General features: G+C 40.4%; 1 protein-coding gene and 1 long non-coding RNA gene across 3 annotated transcripts in view; one reads left to right on the top strand and one right to left on the bottom strand.

The window, feature by feature from the left end:
• LOC145939685 (uncharacterized) overlaps positions 1-14,882 on the top strand; it is a 206,575-nt gene extending 191,693 nt beyond the window's left edge. For both annotated transcript variants that reach the window (XM_083044179.1, XM_083044178.1), the window contains one exon: positions 14,753-14,882. The gene's annotated coding sequence lies outside the window, so the exon portion shown is untranslated. The remainder of the gene's footprint in view (positions 1-14,752) is intronic.
• A 95-nt stretch (positions 14,883-14,977) lies between these two features.
• The window catches only part of LOC145939686 (uncharacterized), a 47,333-nt gene continuing 44,553 nt past the window's right edge, over positions 14,978-17,757 (bottom strand). The window contains exon 5 of the long non-coding RNA XR_014425874.1: positions 14,978-15,030. This is a non-coding gene — a long non-coding RNA (uncharacterized LOC145939686). The remainder of the gene's footprint in view (positions 15,031-17,757) is intronic.

Below are 17,757 nucleotides of genomic sequence, written 5' to 3'. Positions count from 1 at the left end.
GAGCGCAGAAACGAGCGGCTGCGCCCGACAATAATTTATTTCACGACGTCGCAGTTGCTGAACAACATCCGCAGAATATCGCGTTCGTCTTTCAGATCCTCGCTTTATGCAAATACGCAATTTATTTTTACAATATTTCTTTTGTACGACGTAATATACAGGATGATCGATGACGAGGATAAGAGACTTTGACAGCTTGTTCGGAAGGTCATTTTAAGTATAAGGTGTTATACGAATAGGTATCCTATTTTAAGCTTGCATTCGAGCACATTTTATACAACACTTGTTATAACTCATACAATGTTATTATATTTTCCAAGAATAATTGTTAATTTATAAATAGAATGTGTGTGTGTGTGTTTTATTTTTTGAATTGTAACTAGAGATTAAATTTACTATTACCGCATTAATAAAATTTTGATATCTTGTAGTTTTATAATTTAATAGATATAACGAATTGTGAGAGAAAAAAAGAGTTTCCATGAAATGAAATAAAAACAGTTGTACAAGAATCGTACGTTTGATCGCAGATGCGCTCGTCTTTTTCCACTTTTCTCTCGTCGTTCTATGCGTACTTTATACCCCTCGTTCTCCCGCTCTCAAAACAATCACAGTAGAATGTATGCATACCAGATTGCGGCACGAGCAGCATGTCAGGGAACGCACCTGTGCCCAGTTGCTTCTGAAAGTGCGTTCCCCACATCTCTCTGCCTCATCTCGCGGCTACCGACACTACTGTAGCGATACGCTCGTTTTTAAAAGCGCTTTTCTTCCTTGTGATGTTACCGGCTATTGTCGAAAGCGATTGCACATTGTACGAGAAACATTGTACGTTCTCGTGATCGATTGTAATTTTCAGCTGACGTAAAAATTACATATAACGACCGTCATCACGAGTAGAATTCTAAATGTAACCGCATGTATCTCGGCGTGATTATTACAGTGTAGATGACATTAATCGGCGATATGCGTGTGTATTGTAAATCCATACAAATTATAACGAAGCGTCGGGCTTGCTGCCGTAATTATTGTCCATCGGATTGAAAATAAATTTTATACTGTTATTACAAACTGGAAATAAACAATTATTACGAGTATTAACCGCACAGATTATTTATGTTTTACCGCATGATTCTGTTACGTCCATGATGTGTGTCCTGTATTTCCCTGGAGAGATTTTTGATTCCTAAACTTCGATGCCTCACCTTTCCTCTTGATAACGCTCGAAACATCATTATCACCTACTTGCTAGAGAATCGCACATTTCCTATCTCTCTCCTTACATTTTTCAAGATGCATTTCTTGACCGTAAAATATCTAATGCGGTGGAGATAATGTGTCGTGTAATCTACTTGTGCCATCTCGAGACTAACTAACACCTTGGGTGGTATTTCGTTTAGTGAAGATATCACCGGTAGATCTAGGAACCACGCGGGGACCAGAGTATTTTGTCTCCTGTCACGGTGTAGCTCCACTCACGAGAGTATAATTTATATGCTCGTCCTTAGAAGAACATCGCGATGGAGGCGTGCAAAGATCCGAATGAATGAAAAATCTCAAATACGACATCCGAGTCATCATGAGTCGCGCGAAATCGATCGTTCGCAAGCAATAGCTTGACATATTTTGCATTTTAGTCCTTCCTTTTTAATTCGGAATGCACACAGCATGTGCAAAAGTATATATTTTTCTTGGAAATAAAACATTGCTATCTTTGAAGTCTTTAGAAATCAAATTATTTTTATTGGACATCGAATACGTTTTAAGAAATTAAGAAAAAAAGTATCTCAATTTTTAAATGTTAATTAGAGAATTTTATGATATTAAAGAAAACAAAAAATAAAATTAAGAAAATAATTTAGAGAAATAATTAAAAATTTTTAATTAAATGTCATTATTGTTCGCGACGTATATCGCAATCATGTTCGAAGCGTGAGAAATTGCAACTGTCAAATATTGAAACAACGCAAAATTTTTCGTTGTCGCAAAATGCTTATAGACCGGAATCCCATTAAACGGCTGAAAAGTTCGAAAGAAGGGGGAAGATGCGCTCGTGTTGGAAGCGAGAGAGGAACGCGGTCCTCGCCTCGTCTTCCCTTCGTTCTTCAAGCAGCAGCACCTGCCATGACTCACCGCTCGGCTCCCCCGCAAAACTTCGCCGGATTACAAAGACTTAAATACCAGTCGTCCGCCGAATATATAGGGCCATAAGGAATATACGACGCCGAAATTCGCGACCAAGATTCCGTGTGCCCGTGGCGGTGAAAAAGGATTCGCGGCGAGCGGACAAAAAAGGAGGACACTTTGAAAAATAGTCGTCATTCCGTGGGATTAGCGATTCGTTAAGATTATAGATCGTAAAAATAGCAAATCCTTAACGCCGAAGGGATTTGAAAGGTTGTCGGTCCGCCAGCGGATCAGGATCGCTCATGCGCGCGTGTCTTTTCATATCGCGCAGAGAGTCACGTTTTATACCTGATGAAGTACGGGAGATGAAAATAAATGAAACAATAATAAATTTTTTCGATAAAAAAGGAGAGATAATTTAAGAAAGAGATCTCTATAATTGATAACTCTAACTCTCTCTTAAATTCTTCCTTACATCTTTCGATATAAATCTTTTGAAATCCACCGTAAAAGTCTCTTAATAATTTTTTTTCTTATGGGGGGGACGACGCCCATGATATGATGCAGAAATCTCGCCGAGAGTACTCTCTCTTTTTTCGATCATCCCCACCGTGCGGCGATATCTCGAAAGTTTGCGCGAGGCACTCACGTTTCAATCATTTATACCGACGACAGCGGAATGGTTGGCTGGTGCGACGAAGGCGGTTTGTCCGAAGGTCGGTGGGCGAGCCGTGGTGGTAGCAATTATTTTCTGACTTTTTCTCTCATTAGCCGCGCGCGCCCTGAAGAAAGCCATGCGGGGAAATGCTGGAAGAGAGGCGGCCGGCTCTCTCGCCTCCGGGGATGGAACGTAAGAATAAGAAAAAGAAAAAGAAAAAAAGAGAAGCGGCGCATGAACCGGTAAGCACGCAGCATCTTGCCGGCGATGTTGCTCCTCTCGCGTTGCTGCATTGCTCTATTCTTAGACTACGATAGGACAGGTGGCAGAGCCGCGTATACGTACCTCTCTTTGTTCTTATATATCGTTACTTCTCTTATCCGTCACGCTCTCTCGCTATTTCTTCTATCCAGGTATGGAATTCCGTGTACCGAGTCCAATAATACCATTTAAAGAATTAAAATACACATGTATATGTGTATAAGATATAAATATTAAGATATGTGACATATGAAACTACAAATAGATTTTTGTCTTAAAGTCTCTATTGCGAATTATAGATTATTCCAAAATAGGTAATTACATAATAGGTGTCATTAACAATCTTGTTTCTTTGAAGAAATTTCGTTATTGAAATTAAGGCAATTTTGCGAAACATAATTACAATAATGTCAGGATTGATTTAAATTAAATTCTCAAAATGTGCACATTTGTCAAAGAAGTCATTTTGTAAAAAACTTTCATTACTGTACAGACTTTTTAGAAAGTCCAGCTTTATTTTACGCTTCTCTCTAGTGGATTTTATTTTACTGATAGATTTTCTACAATCAAACATGGTACTTTTTAGAAATCACTGTAAAGTCAGTTGTGAAATACTCAAATCGCTCCTCACCTTAAAAATCTTCCTTCTTCTCTCTATTGTTATTCACCGCTTAAAGAAGACATCACGTTAGCAAGGCAAAAAGATATTGCGCGTCCAAACCGTAGACAATTAGATTCAAGCAGTTGTCCGTAAGTTGGACCAACAAATTTGACAGCCCTATTGTTGCAGTGATTCAGGAGATTCGTCCTTTATATTCTTTCGGTATTGTGATCCGCGGACGACTCGCCAAATTGTTTTGTCATAGTGTTTACGGAACTACTGACTCTGAGTTTTTGGTCACTCAATAGAACAAGTTGAAAAAAGAAAATATATATGTTCATCGTATCAGATGTAAACTAAATATTAAACAGAAATCGCATTTGAAAACTTACTACGCAGAGAAATTTTTTGAATTAATATTTTACATCAAATATTATTTACAATTTTTTGTATCTTGTAATTAAATAATTTTATTTTACTTTAGATATAATAATTATTGTGCAAGTATAATATTGTTGACGGAATAATTTATAAAAGGAGACAGAATGAAATAGAATAATTTATGTTGCTTCCTGTAAATAATTTTACAACGTTCGAATAAAATTGTAAATGTGTTCTTTGCGAAGTCGCTACTTAGAGTGTACGACTATCGTCGGTTTTTAGGGACCAAATGTCACGTCGGTGCAGGGGGACCACGTAAGCCCTCTTGACTTCTCGTCGAAAAATAAACTTTTGTGCCCGACAGAGTTGTGAGGGCTTTACTGGTGAGATGGCGCACGATATTCCGCGGGATACTCGTAAATACTGGAAAGCACGATTATTTTCTCGAAGCTCGTTGTGTGTCGACTGGACTGGACGTGCCGGGACATTAAAGCAGTCCTTGACTTTGTCGTCATGTCCGGAGACACCATTATTTTTCTACCTCGGGGAGGAAAAAGGAGAGAGAAAGAGAGAAAGAGCGCGAGAGGCGACGATCCGTCAAAGGAATCGCACGCGGATGAAGATTCCCCTCTCCAATAAAAACAAACTTTCATCCGTAGTCATCTTTGCCGTCTACTTTCGGGCTCTTTTCTTGCCAGTCAGCCACCTCCAGAGTTCCAGAGTCCTGCGAGATCCTAAAACAACTGAATCGCCGCGGCGGCTTACTGCAAGACATATGCAACGTATGACGGAGATATGTTGATGATTGCGGCAACTCTTGTGAACATTTAACTTGTACGTTTAATATTAAATTTATAATACAATGTAATATTTTTCTCTTGATAAAAGCGAAAATATCTTTTTGTTTAAATTTTGAGTCGATTTACATTATTGCTGATTAGTCTTAACGATAAATCGTCAAGATAACTTAGCTGTCAAAACAAAATTGATTAACTTGTTTATTAAGTGGGTGGCGAAACAAGCTATACGACCGAAGCATGATTTATTGCACATAATAAAGTAACGCGTTGCCTCATGGTAGCATCTGGAAACCGGCTCCGTTCCTGTATTTCGATATTTAATTCCGATTGAAAGAACATTTGCCACACAAATTTTAATGGAGTACGCGAGTTCGTTAAATAATGTTAGCGCTTATCGGCGAATTTAATTAATGAAACGTCCTCCCACCGATCGCAAGTATATAGCAATCGATTTATCACGCGAAGGCGTGGACACGCGCACCGGTGTACGATTAATCGAGTCCGGCTAGTGACATTTGAATCGCGACCCCAGGTAGGTCGCATATACCGTCGAAAGAAATCGAAGAAAGAGAAAAAAGAAACATTAATTCGCAATAAACTTCTCCCGCGCGGATTCAACCGACGGGCTTCATTATGCGGGATGCCGCGAGATTTAAGAAAAAAGGCATCCCGGGTGGGGTAAGGGGTTAAGAACCACGGAATAGCGAACTGACGGCCGTGTGGGAGGACATTATCTTCACCGTAGCCGTTCACCATCGTGACATTGGGACACGTTGCCCAGCGTGACTCCGTATTATTTGGCGCGGCAGTCGCACACGGGGCCCCATGACGCGGCTCCAAGTCGTTAGGCACCATTCAAAATCACCTTAAGTCGCCATCAAGTAGCGACTATTTTGTCCTCCTCTCCTGGAACCACAGAAGAGTTCTCACTACCTACCCCCGCGGTCTATCTCGATCGCCCTCTCTCCTCCGGGGAGCGAGGAATTATAATTTGAATGATTCTTGGACCATGAGGAAGGACAACACGAGCTGCTGATGCGAGAAACATTCCTTCGACTCGATGTCCTTCGTCGAAAGAGAAAGGTGAAAATTATCTTTTCGTGATTATTCAAAATAGGTAAATTGATATCGTTATTTTCTAAAAAATCATCTATATATTTGAAAACTACTATATGATTCCTCTCTTATACACATATACACATGAGTAACAAATTAATAAATAAGTTTTGATATAACAAGATCTATTGATCATTACTTCAAATAATCAGCCTTATACTTTGAAAAGTTTCTTTCTGTATAAGTATTATCACTAGCGGATCCTGGGGGGGGGGGGGTTTAAAACCCCCCCTTGGAAATTAAAAAAAAACAGTTTTGCTCAATTTGTTTAAAAAATATAAATAAAGAAAAACAAACATTAAAGAGCTATCGACGTCGTTGATGCAGGAATAAAAGCTAATCATGAAACCAAAAATATTAAATAAAATATTTTTGCAAACCCCCCCCCCATTATCGACGTCAGGATCCGCTAGTGAGTATTATACAGGTAGCGAAAAATAAGGAGAAAATAAAAGAGCTGATAGAAAGAAGTTTCGTCTGCTGCTATTTATTATCTACGTTCAAACTTTGACTTGCGCTTTTCACGCATCAAGTATTTTATGGTGCATATAATTTATCCACATTTACTTCACACTTTTCGTTACTTTTTATTGCCTCGGTGGATGCTACTTTGGTAGCGTTATCGTTGAATCGCCTCTACGATAATGTCACATTAAAAGGGTCGAAGAAATCGTAAGTGAATCTTTCGGTACTCTTTCGATCGTGAGTATCGATTAGCGCCTTCAATCGTGGACCATCGGCCGCTTTGTAGCCACGTCGACGAGATTTTACGAGTCGGTCTATTCGAGTCGTACGCAATCGACTTCGGCCATAAAGTTGCACGGCCCGCTGGCGATACGACACGCCGCGGGACAGCGTCAAGAAGTGTACAATGCTATGTACCGCGTGTCCGTGGAACACGACATGCCCATGCAGTGTCCAACAAATGACGGGACCGTCGTGTGTGGTCCCACCTGCGTGGGTGTCTCTCTTTCTCCCTTTTCTCTTTCTCTCTATCTCTCTCTCTCGCCTCGCGCGGCTGCCTCCCCCGACTGGGGATGTATCTCGATCGTCTTGGGACCTATCTGCATTAGTCCACCGTGTCGAGATACCGACATGGACATGGATCTCACGAGGATCTCTTCGCCTCCGATCCGATATCCGTCTCCTGTATGTACGAAAATAGGAGAAGAAGTGGAAGAGAAACTAGTACCAGACGCGCTGGACAACTCTGTAAAGATATTTATTGCAATCGTAATAAACTTATTATCAGAAGAATGAATTCTGACAAGAAAAATGCAACCGACTGACTGAATAATTAGTTTTTTTTTTATTTTAGCGCATAGATCACGGAGAATTTTTTATATACTGTAATATAAATATGAGAATATTTTAATAATTTAGATAATCACATCGAATATTTATTTTTTAAAAAAAGAAAAGATATCTCTCTCTCTTTCTCTGATGTAAAAGTAGAAAATGTAGAAGAGAAAATTGCCGTTTTCCCACATGGGTGTCTGAATAATTGCGGTACTAAAGTTCACGCGTCTCGTTGATCTTTCTATTATGTCGGCCATGCTGCAGTAAAAGAGGTGATTTATATTAATAGAATGCTTTATGAGAAGTTTGAATTTATCTTCTAAATGGAGACTGGTAACCATTAGTTTCAAGATTATGCATCTCATACGGTAGCAAGATATCTATGAAAAATGATATCTCTTACGAAAGGATTTTATAATTTTTTATAATTATATTAGCGAGAGAGTTGCTAGCGTAGTTTAATTTTATATATAATGGGTCTTCCAACGAAGCGATTCGATGTAAAATAGAGGATGCGAGAACACTACTTAACTGAGATTTCATCATTCGCCTCGGGTAGAAGAACCGATAATTCTCGGTGAAGGTGTCCGTGATGAAGCGAGGCCTCCCTCGACAGAGAGGATGTCGTGAGATAAGGTTCCTCAACTACGAAATAGCACGCGCAGGTAGATCGCAGGTGGCATCGCGAGAACGACCAGAACGAAAAGTGTGTTGCGAGTTATGGTAGATGTGTAGGATGAGATAGAATGTCGCTGAAGGCGCCCCTTTTCATACGTTAGGTGTTAGTTTAGGCAAGGATTTTGAGAAACAGATAAATATCCCTTGTGAAAAACAGGAAGTTCCTTTACGTGGGTGGAATCTTGGGATATCGATATTTCTGCGTCTTTTCTTACCCTCACGTTCTTCATCATGCTCACGACTCTCGAGGGTAAGTTCGTATTCCAAGTGTGTCGAGGCGATCTCGAAGCGTGCGGAACAACGAGATCGTGTGAGACATTTCGCAGACACCGTCGGTGTCCCTTTCCGGCTCTCGGGAAAGAGGAAGTCGTGAAGCAGAAACAAAGAAAAAACTCGCGAAATTATCTCAAGTGCTTCGAGAACTTTTCAAGTTGTTAGTGCTTGAAAGTTTCCGGACACTCGAAGACTGCAAAGCCATTATCGACTTCACGCGCTCTGCAAGACCCGTCTGCGATCTGTCATCAACATCGTGTGGCACATGTTTTCTATAAAGAGCGGTTTGTATTTTCGTTTTTTTTTGTATGTTTCGAGATGATTATAAAATCAAGATAATGAGCTCTTCTGCAGATACACGTATATTACCGAAAGACAATTTTTACAAACAATATTATATAACTTAAAATTTCTTTTATATCTCTAAATAAATCTGTGAATTATTGGAGATGATTTTGTTTCGTCTAAAGTCTAACAGGATGTGACGCGAGATCTCTTTGAGTGTCAAGTGCCTAGTCAAGACGCACTAACGAAAATGACGTAGATGTTCCTTTGAAGAGCCGTTGTACCGCTCTCTGTAACATTGCTAGCAGGAAATAAGTAAAGTAGTAAAGAGGAAATAAATGGAACTAAGTGGATACGAATGGCTTGATTGATGAAGAGCAGTTCAATCGCTCTGTGCGAAAGTCGTCAAGGGAGGTTAAAGTGCTTCTCTGTAAGAATTGTCGTGGAAGTCGCCAATCTTTCTGTCGCGAAATGAGTAACGAGGTTACCCTATAATGGAAGATATTAAATGAAGTTATGTAAAATGCTGTACGGTTTTACACTTTTATTTCACAATATTTAATGATTGATTTTATCTTATTCGCTACACAGTTTGCACTAGTTCAATATTATATAAAATATTATATTATATAAATTGTTATGAAAAAATATAATTATTAAAATAAATTAAGCAAAATCACTTCAGAAGAAAAATATATTTTCCATATATTCTTAATCAATAAACAAAATTGAAATTGTACAGGCAGGATATGTTTCGAAACGATAATGTGTCGACACGAGTATGACTTACGATTATTCGCACGTAATAATCCTTCGCTTTTGCACTTCGTTTACGATGTCTCTCTGCAATCGATATGAGATTCTTATGCCGAATGGTGCATCAGCAAGCTCGAGCTGCTTTATGTTCCTTTACGAAAAAAATGCCTCCCTAATCCAGTCTGCCTGCTTAAACGTTCTCTCGTTCGGTCATAAAATCCCACTACATCCTATCAGTATGTTATTGAAAAGTACTAACAATAAAATATTCAAATGAACACGGAACGCGAGTCGGTACAGTCGACGCGGTTTTGTCGGACACTGATTTTAAAGTCATGAAGCTGATTGCACTTTAAGCCGTCGACATTTTCGCTTTGCTTGACAAATCGACTATTTATCAATCCATTAGATTAGAATGAAAATTTTTATAGAAGCAAGAAACTGTCAATGTGCGAGTTTTTCGATAATCGTAAAATCATCGCCTTGTATTGTTTTATTTATTTATTTATTTTGCACATATTTGCTCATTTTTAACAGTTTATTATTATCTTATATAGAAATATATAAAACAATTTCTATGGAATATTAATTTCGTATTTATTGCATATTGTACATTATGTATATTATACATATATACATTTTAATTTTTAAATATTGATTAAAAAATTAAATAATTTAGATTGTCCTTACAATGTGTGTTGCAAGAAAGAATGCCGGATGTATGATGTGGAATAAAAATAAAGAGGAGCGCTATTCTGTTCTCTTGGCAGGTCGCATACGATAAATTTCCGTAACTCTTGTGATTACAAGAACGAGCGGACACAATTGTCATTATTTTTTATTACGTTTCGTATAGTGTCAACGTACGCGTGAATGCTTTGCTCCTCCATCTGTTTCCAATTAAAATCCCAACGGGCCGCTATAATTCACATCGACGCGCCGGCTAATAAATTGGCCCGCGAGTTGTAGCGAGTGATTTGTAAAACGGACTTATTGCGTCAGAGGCGCATGAGGTATTTCGTACGGGACCGATACCATTATCGGGCCTGAATTTAACGAGCGCGATGGATCCGTCCCATTCCGCGAAGAGAAAGAGAGAGAGCACGAATAATCGTCGCACTTAGTACCGTTCTCCCGCATGCGGGCAGGTGTGGAGCCCGAAATCCGTGGTCCACGAAAAAAATCTCGAGACTGTAAAGATACACTTTTATCGCGTCTCCTGGGCGAGCATTCGTTCCTTGAGTGGCGTTTATCTCGTGGGTCTCGTCTGTAATGTCTGTAACTTAACACTGTCCTGGGAGAGAGACTGATAGCGGTGACGAAGCGGCTCGCGCACACGGCCGGTTACTCTCGCAGGGCGTATCCACTCTCACCACAGTTTCGTGGAACCAACTCCGACCGAGGGAAGTTTGGGGAAGATACCGTGGATCGAGCTGTGTGTAACAGATACTATCCATGCTTATGCCGCTCACGAATGCGCGTCCATCTCAAATTTAAATGCGTCAGCCCGGCGTGATCGGGGAGACAAGTCACGTTCGAGAGGAATCCCTTTTCTCGTATACGCTTGGATTTTAGGATGGTTGCGTGTCGTTAAAGGGGCAGAGAACAACGTTGCGACGCATCAGTCACGGCGCACGGAGAGCGTCGGCTTAGAAGGCTCCTCAAAGAGGATGTATTTTGAATGAAAATGGCGGAGACCGCGGCGAAAGAGTGTAGCTTTTTTTTTTTTTTGCTGGAAACGAGACGCGCTTAGAAGCGAACTGTTTTTGGTCTAAGAAAGTGGATTCGAGGATTTTAGCATATAGCCTTTTGTGCGCCGTCGAGTAAACCACGCTTGTGGTGCATATTAAGGCGCTAAGAATCTCATATCCCTTTTATATTTTCGTATGCGAGAAAAATATCTTTCTCGAGAAGAAAAGAAATCTATTTAAGTCTATTTACGTCGAGTTAAGAGCATCACGAAAGTCTTTTGCTATTCTCGAAAAGATTTGGGGGAAAGTATTAAAAGGAAACATACAAAAAGTTTATGCTTTACATTTCGATTTACGTACGTATATATCCTTTAAATGCATTTCGTGCGAGATTCGAGAGAATGAGTTGAAAGAAGACGTGCTCGAGCCTTCCGGCAGATATCCATTTCTCCGAGCATCTCGGAGAGACGTCAAAAGAAGTGCAGATGTTGCACACGCATTCTTCAATGACGCGCGCTCCGCCCGGTCCTTCTTAAGACAAAAGGACCATCGGTGCATCGCGGGGTCCTCTTTCTCTCGTGCGGGAAGCACGTAGGTATATCGTATGCGTCGCTGTATGTAACACGTGTTGCCCATTGGATGTCCATCTGTCGTTGACAATAGCCTTCTCGTTGACAGTACGAGAGGCAAACCAACCGGCGCTCCTTATACGGCTCTTTATATCTTCACGATAAGTTGGTATGATAAATGAAAGCCTCGCAATGTGCAAATCGAGCTTGCTGTGGACGAATAAAAAAAAATTGATTTTGATGAAACTCTCAGCTCTCTAAGAATAAAATCTCGTCCATTGCCATTTTACCTTGCGAGAGAGAGATCGATTATTCACACGCTCGGTAATTGCACTTTCGATTCTCTATTGTTCCGAACTTGTGCATCAACATCTGCCAAGATTGAACGCCATTCGGTGAACGTAGTGATCGGTAGAATCGATGCTTTCTAATGGCGGAAGTGGAAACGCGTAAATCCTCGATGCCTCTCGTAATCGCGGCGATATTTAACCGGATGCTGTTAAGTAATGGTCTCTTTAGAAAAAGTCGACGATGCAATAATTTACGAATTACAAATTCAACGCGGAGAACCCGAACCGCTCCGTCTCATAAGCCACGATATTTCAACAGAGAGAAGACGTCGGGCTCTGGGGTATCACATCACCCTGCGTGAATAAATCGCCGTCGGGGAGATCTTTCATCAACTTTAATTCTCTCGATTCTTTCCGACAGCCCGTAGTCGCCCGCAGAAATGATATCTCGCGTGATTAAGGCTCCGCGCCTGAATTCTTTTTCTTCAAAGGTAATAAACATCTCCCAGTGATTGTATAGAAACATATTTATGTAATACGGCAACATTAATTTTTATGAGAATGTATATTAAGCACGCGCAAGGATAAATTATATTTTTACAACTCAAAATGTATACTTATTTTACATAATTGTAAATGCTTCTTGTATCAAAATATTTTAATAATTTGATATGTAACCTGATGTGTTCCAGGAAAGTTATATTGTAGAAATAGAAAGAGAGAAGATGTAGAAGGAAGATTAATATTATAGGTAGTTTGCAACCGTCAGATTGCGTTGTAATAAATATGGAAGATTTGATAGTGACATAGACTGCGGCTTAGGAACACAACGTTAATAATTTTCAGGTTGATCCCAAGATCATCGGATTGCTTCGTCCTCGAGAAATATTGAACACTTTTTTTATGAGGAGATTAGGCTGCGGGCTCGAACCAAAAGTCTTTGTTAATCTTCGGAGACACGATAAACCGCTCGGGGGAAGAACCGCTCAAATTTGGTTGAATTTCGATGGAATCATCCGCGCAGCCACGCGCGAGGATTTCGAGGCGTAAATTTCAAATTTCATTTTTCCATCTAATCCGTGAAGTCCAAAAACCTTGCGTCTTCTCTCAGCATCTTGTCGAAGAATTGTCGCTTGACAATATAATATTTCTCTAAATTTTAAGACGAAATATTTCCCACGATGGGATTCATACATTCGCATCTGCTTCATGCAGCAAGGGATGTATCATATCGAGTATCATAATGTATTATACCATCATATCTCTGAGATACGATGTGAGAGCCTTAAGGAATATATTTTAGATTGTAAAAACTTGGATGCGTTTCTCTCTTTCTTCTTATTATATGTATAATATTATATAAATTATTTGAAGATTAAAAATTATTATTAGAGAGCTTTCATTTATTTTTGTAAAATGGATAGAAATGATATAATTATCACCATTACTCATTAGACAAATATAATGCATTTAAATTAGAATAATTTAATATTAATTTAATATTATTGTGTGTTTCATTAATTGATATAATTTATATTCAATGACGCCTGTTTCAGGTCTGTTCCAACTTTCACAATTTTGCAAAATTGCTACATACGCAATATCCTAAATTATACCTCCCATATAACATGCCAGACGCGTATTAAGTACAAATCCTAACGGGATATTTCTCCACGCCATGGAATAAATGTCTGTTTTTTCTTTTTTTTTTTTTTTCGAATCCGCGTGTACACAGATGCGTCTCGCGCACGCGTGTTGCGCGGGGACCCGCGAACGCACAATGTAACGATGCAAATTGCGGACGGTCCGAGACAAAAGTGTTTGCTTGCGCGATTTGCGGTCGGCATGGCTCCCGAGGCAGCGGATTTCAATTACGAGTCTTCAGCGGCTGACAGACGCGCGCGAGCGAGTGTTTCTCTCGTCGTACCTGGCCGGTAGCTCATTCGAAATTCGGTAGCTGAGCGGTGAACGCTTCTCAGTAATGAAACATTCGCAGCGCACCGCAAATTGCCCCTCGCACCTCACCGTGCAAGAACTCAAGTGCTTTCAACCGTTCGCTTATACATATATCTCTCTCCTTCCTCTCTCGGTTCGACTCTCGGTTCATCCCTCGTCCCATCCACCCCGCAGTTAGCTTTTTCGTTCTTTCTGCCCCCCTTGTGCCCCGGCAGAATCGCATCTCCGACACGTACGCCCCTTGTGCCCCGGCACTTCGCGGCTACTGGCACAATCCCGTATGCAATTATTGGTTCTCGCTACGGCAAAATTTTTTCGCGATGGGATGAAGGGGACTGGGGCTTTATACTCGCGCTTTTTTCTTTTTTTTTTTTTTTCAAGCTCGGCGAACCGTGGGAGTCGCATAGCCGCGAGTCTACGGGAGATGGTGCGGAATGGTATATCTATCGTGTCGCTTCTCACGATAGATTCTCCTCGTTACTTTGTTGCGAGCATCGATCGCTATTTCCATATACCCGCAATGAAAATAAACCGTATAGAGAGGATTGTGCGCGATTCAACCCTCGTGACCGAACGATTCACCGCGCACGATGCATCCGTTTCGCGTCAAAGTGCTTTTAGGTGACATGCTGGTACATACACGTTGTATCTTGGATACTTGAAGATTTATTTTTAGCCATGTCCGTGGCGTTGGACAGAGAGAAGGGGGGAGGGAGAGAGAATAGCTCCGGATCGAAGCTTAATGCATCGTAAAAATAATATTACGGTAGAAACTTGCGTTTATGTGTGCACGATTTAGGACTTTGTTTCATGGATCTATAAATTCGACGCGTCGGACAGCGCAACGAGCCTGTGTCGCTCTGGAGAAATTCAATTCTTAATTAACCCATCGCGGGACGATAACATAAATCTGCGGGAATTTAGCGTACCCGGCTGGCCGTAACTTACGACGCTCAACAACTTTTAAAATCTCGTGAAACGAGTTAATAACTACTGGCGCACTGGTTTCAGGTCGACGATTGGATGGATCCGAAAGGGACCACTTTTAGCGAGCGATAACGATGAAATCACGAGCGTGACTCTCGTTTCCGCGCGGAGAGTTCCTTTACCGGATCGGCTAACGTTCCCATGACTCTACGGAGGGACGTGGTAGTGTATCCCGACGCCCGATACACGAGATGCCCTCCTCGCAAGACCAGGTGTAACTTTGGAGCGGCATTCCTCGTTGCAATTGATGCGCGGCGCCGCGCAACGATCCCCGCGAGAGCGAAGAATGTGATAACGTGAAGCTAAAAGGAGATACATGCTGCATTAGCAGAGTGTTGCTGATAAGTCTTTTTTTTTTTTAATTAAAAATCTTTCCTTTTCTATAGATTTTATTTTATTTTAGCAAGATAACGCGATAATAAAGTTGCAATCGGATGAACAATAGATATATCGATGTTTAATAATTTAATATTTTTGTAATCTCTTTTTTTGAAGAGCACAAAATAAAGAGAATGTGAAAATTATATATGACGGATAATCTTATTATTATAAATCCTTATTATTATAAATCCTAAGAGAGAATTATAAAAATATTCATCCTTCCGCATTGAAGGCGAATTGACTGCTTCATTTGCTCGTAAGCTTATCGTTAAAGCTTCCTAGTCGACTTCCTTCTTGTTCCTCTCGACGAGTTAATAAGCCGAGCGGCATCCGCGGCTTAAGCACGATCGATGCGTCATCAGCCGTTAAGCCGCGATTAATCGCGAGTGCGATCGGGCATGCTCGATCGTCTGGTTCAGGGCTCGAACTAGGTCTCTTTAAGATTCATGGCGTTTCTTGTCTGACGGCGAACTGCGAGAGGGAACGGCTTTTATAGGGTTTTAAAACCGGTAACACGCGCTCCTCGATGGCAGAGAAACGCGATATTGAGAGTTACGATTGTACCAGAAGAAATCGATCGGCAGCATAGGATTATATATGCTAAAAGATTTTTTAAAAACCTCTGCTCTCTCGTTACCTCGCGGTAATAAATTGATAATCGAGAACGCGCTTGTAAGTGCAGTTTTACGAGCTTTAATGTGAATTATTATCGAGAAAAACGTAATGAGTTGTACACTATTTTGTACATACAGATTGATAAAATGTTCAGACGTCCGCAATTTCATTATCATAGTTGGAGGTTGACTTGAATTGAGATGTTCGATGTAATAAAGTTGTTCGCAGAAAATAATATTGAAATTTTATTGCACACACACAAATGATTAAGAAAACGATTAAAAAAGAAGCATTATAATAAATTTCCTCAAAGCAATATATATTTGCATATCGAGAATCGACCGCATAATTTGTATTCAATTGCTAATTTCCACGCAACCGTTCGAAACGATATTAGCTATTCTTAGGTATTGAGAGGATACGCAGATATCGAGAAAGCAATATAATGGTATCGGTTGGGAAAGAGCATTCCGCCATAACACAAGTTTAATTGGGCCCCGATCCATGACCGAAAAAGTCGAATCTCACGCAAGGGACTTTCAACCAAGGATTCCAGGATGCCATCGACGGGTAAAACGTTGTTTTCCACCTGGACCACCTTCGTCCAGCTGGTGGGATAATTGCGCGATGACATATCTGAAGTTTTTGCGACGACGGCCACACATGGATCACGGATGGGGCTTCTTCGTCGGCCGGCAATTAGACAGATCGGATACAAAAATATGTGAGTGTCGTAAAGCGAAGCGACTCGGCACGAATCGGGCCCACCGGACACTCGGGATGGGGGACGGAGATTCGTCAAATAATTGACAAATGAATTTAATTGCCGGCTGTGTTTCTTGCCGGACTGCAGATCGGTAAGTAAACGGACCCAAAATACTCGCGGTGTTAATTATCGAGAAGTCAACGTTACGGTCCGTTCAACAAGTTTTAAAAGCTCCTCGATAAACCGATCTCGAAAATAGCTAGAAGTCATCAGCTTCGATTTTAAGAAAATAAAATATTTTTTTTTTGTTTAACTCGTCTTCTAATAATATCTAAAAAAATCGAAAAAATATTTTGAAATCTAACAGATATATTCACTTAAAGATTATTAAAGATATTATATTATTTTTATTTTTTCATTAAAATGTGTACGTTAACTTATTTGTCCAAATATATAGGTCCATAGCCGATTGATTAAACTGAAACGATTAGGGTCCCGCCGTTGCTTTATTATGCACAAGTCGAGCGTCGTTCGATTCGTTATCTCGGTATCCGCGGCTAATTTACTCTGACAAATACGGATCGTTCGTTTGTCCAGAGTACAGCTGCGCGCTTATGCGGGCCCACATCCATGCTCGCTGCGATCCACTTTAATAAAGCGCACCGATTACTCACCCGGATGTTTTAGACCGGATGGACAGCGCGGATATTAACCCTCCAGCATTATCGTGGGGGTCTGCGCTGACGACGGACCAGAAAAGTTGCGCCAATACACTCAGAAAAATATCTTATTTAAATATAGCAGAGATCTCTCTCTCTCTTCATTTTGTATATCGTTAAAAGTTTTATGAACTCTTGTTAATCTTAAATATTACATTATTTACTTTTGCCCGTAGTAAAAAAAATTATATGCATCGTATATAGATTTCAGAGATCTGTTGGAAAAAAAACTAAGAACGAATTTAAATATTCATACGGTGTCTACAGGGAAGGCGTCCCCTATTCTCCGAGTTGGAAACGAAACGAAATTGTCTCGATCGGAATTCAATAAAATTCGAAGCTGTTAAAGGATCGGCGATCGTTTCATAACATCTAAGAGAGCCATTCGTGTATCGTGTTTTCGGGCGCTGATTTAAATTTCAGTTGTGCCACTAGGCGGGAAGGGCTCTCGAATCATTAGGATCTCCATAAACGGCAGACGGCCTAACGAAGCTTCCTTAAAATACGCGATGTACGAGCCGCATCGCAGAAAAAAAAGGAGAAGAGAAGAGAGAAAAGAGGAAGATCGAGACCGAAAGTACATCTGCCGCCTACCCCATAAATGCACT

This window comes from Prenolepis imparis, unplaced genomic scaffold (assembly GCF_030444845.1).
Source record: "Prenolepis imparis isolate NDT839.2.m4 unplaced genomic scaffold, iyPreImpa1.0 SCAF_8, whole genome shotgun sequence".
NCBI classification, from domain to species: Eukaryota; Metazoa; Arthropoda; class Insecta; order Hymenoptera; family Formicidae; genus Prenolepis; species Prenolepis imparis.
This window is presented reverse-complemented; position numbering and strand designations above follow the sequence as displayed.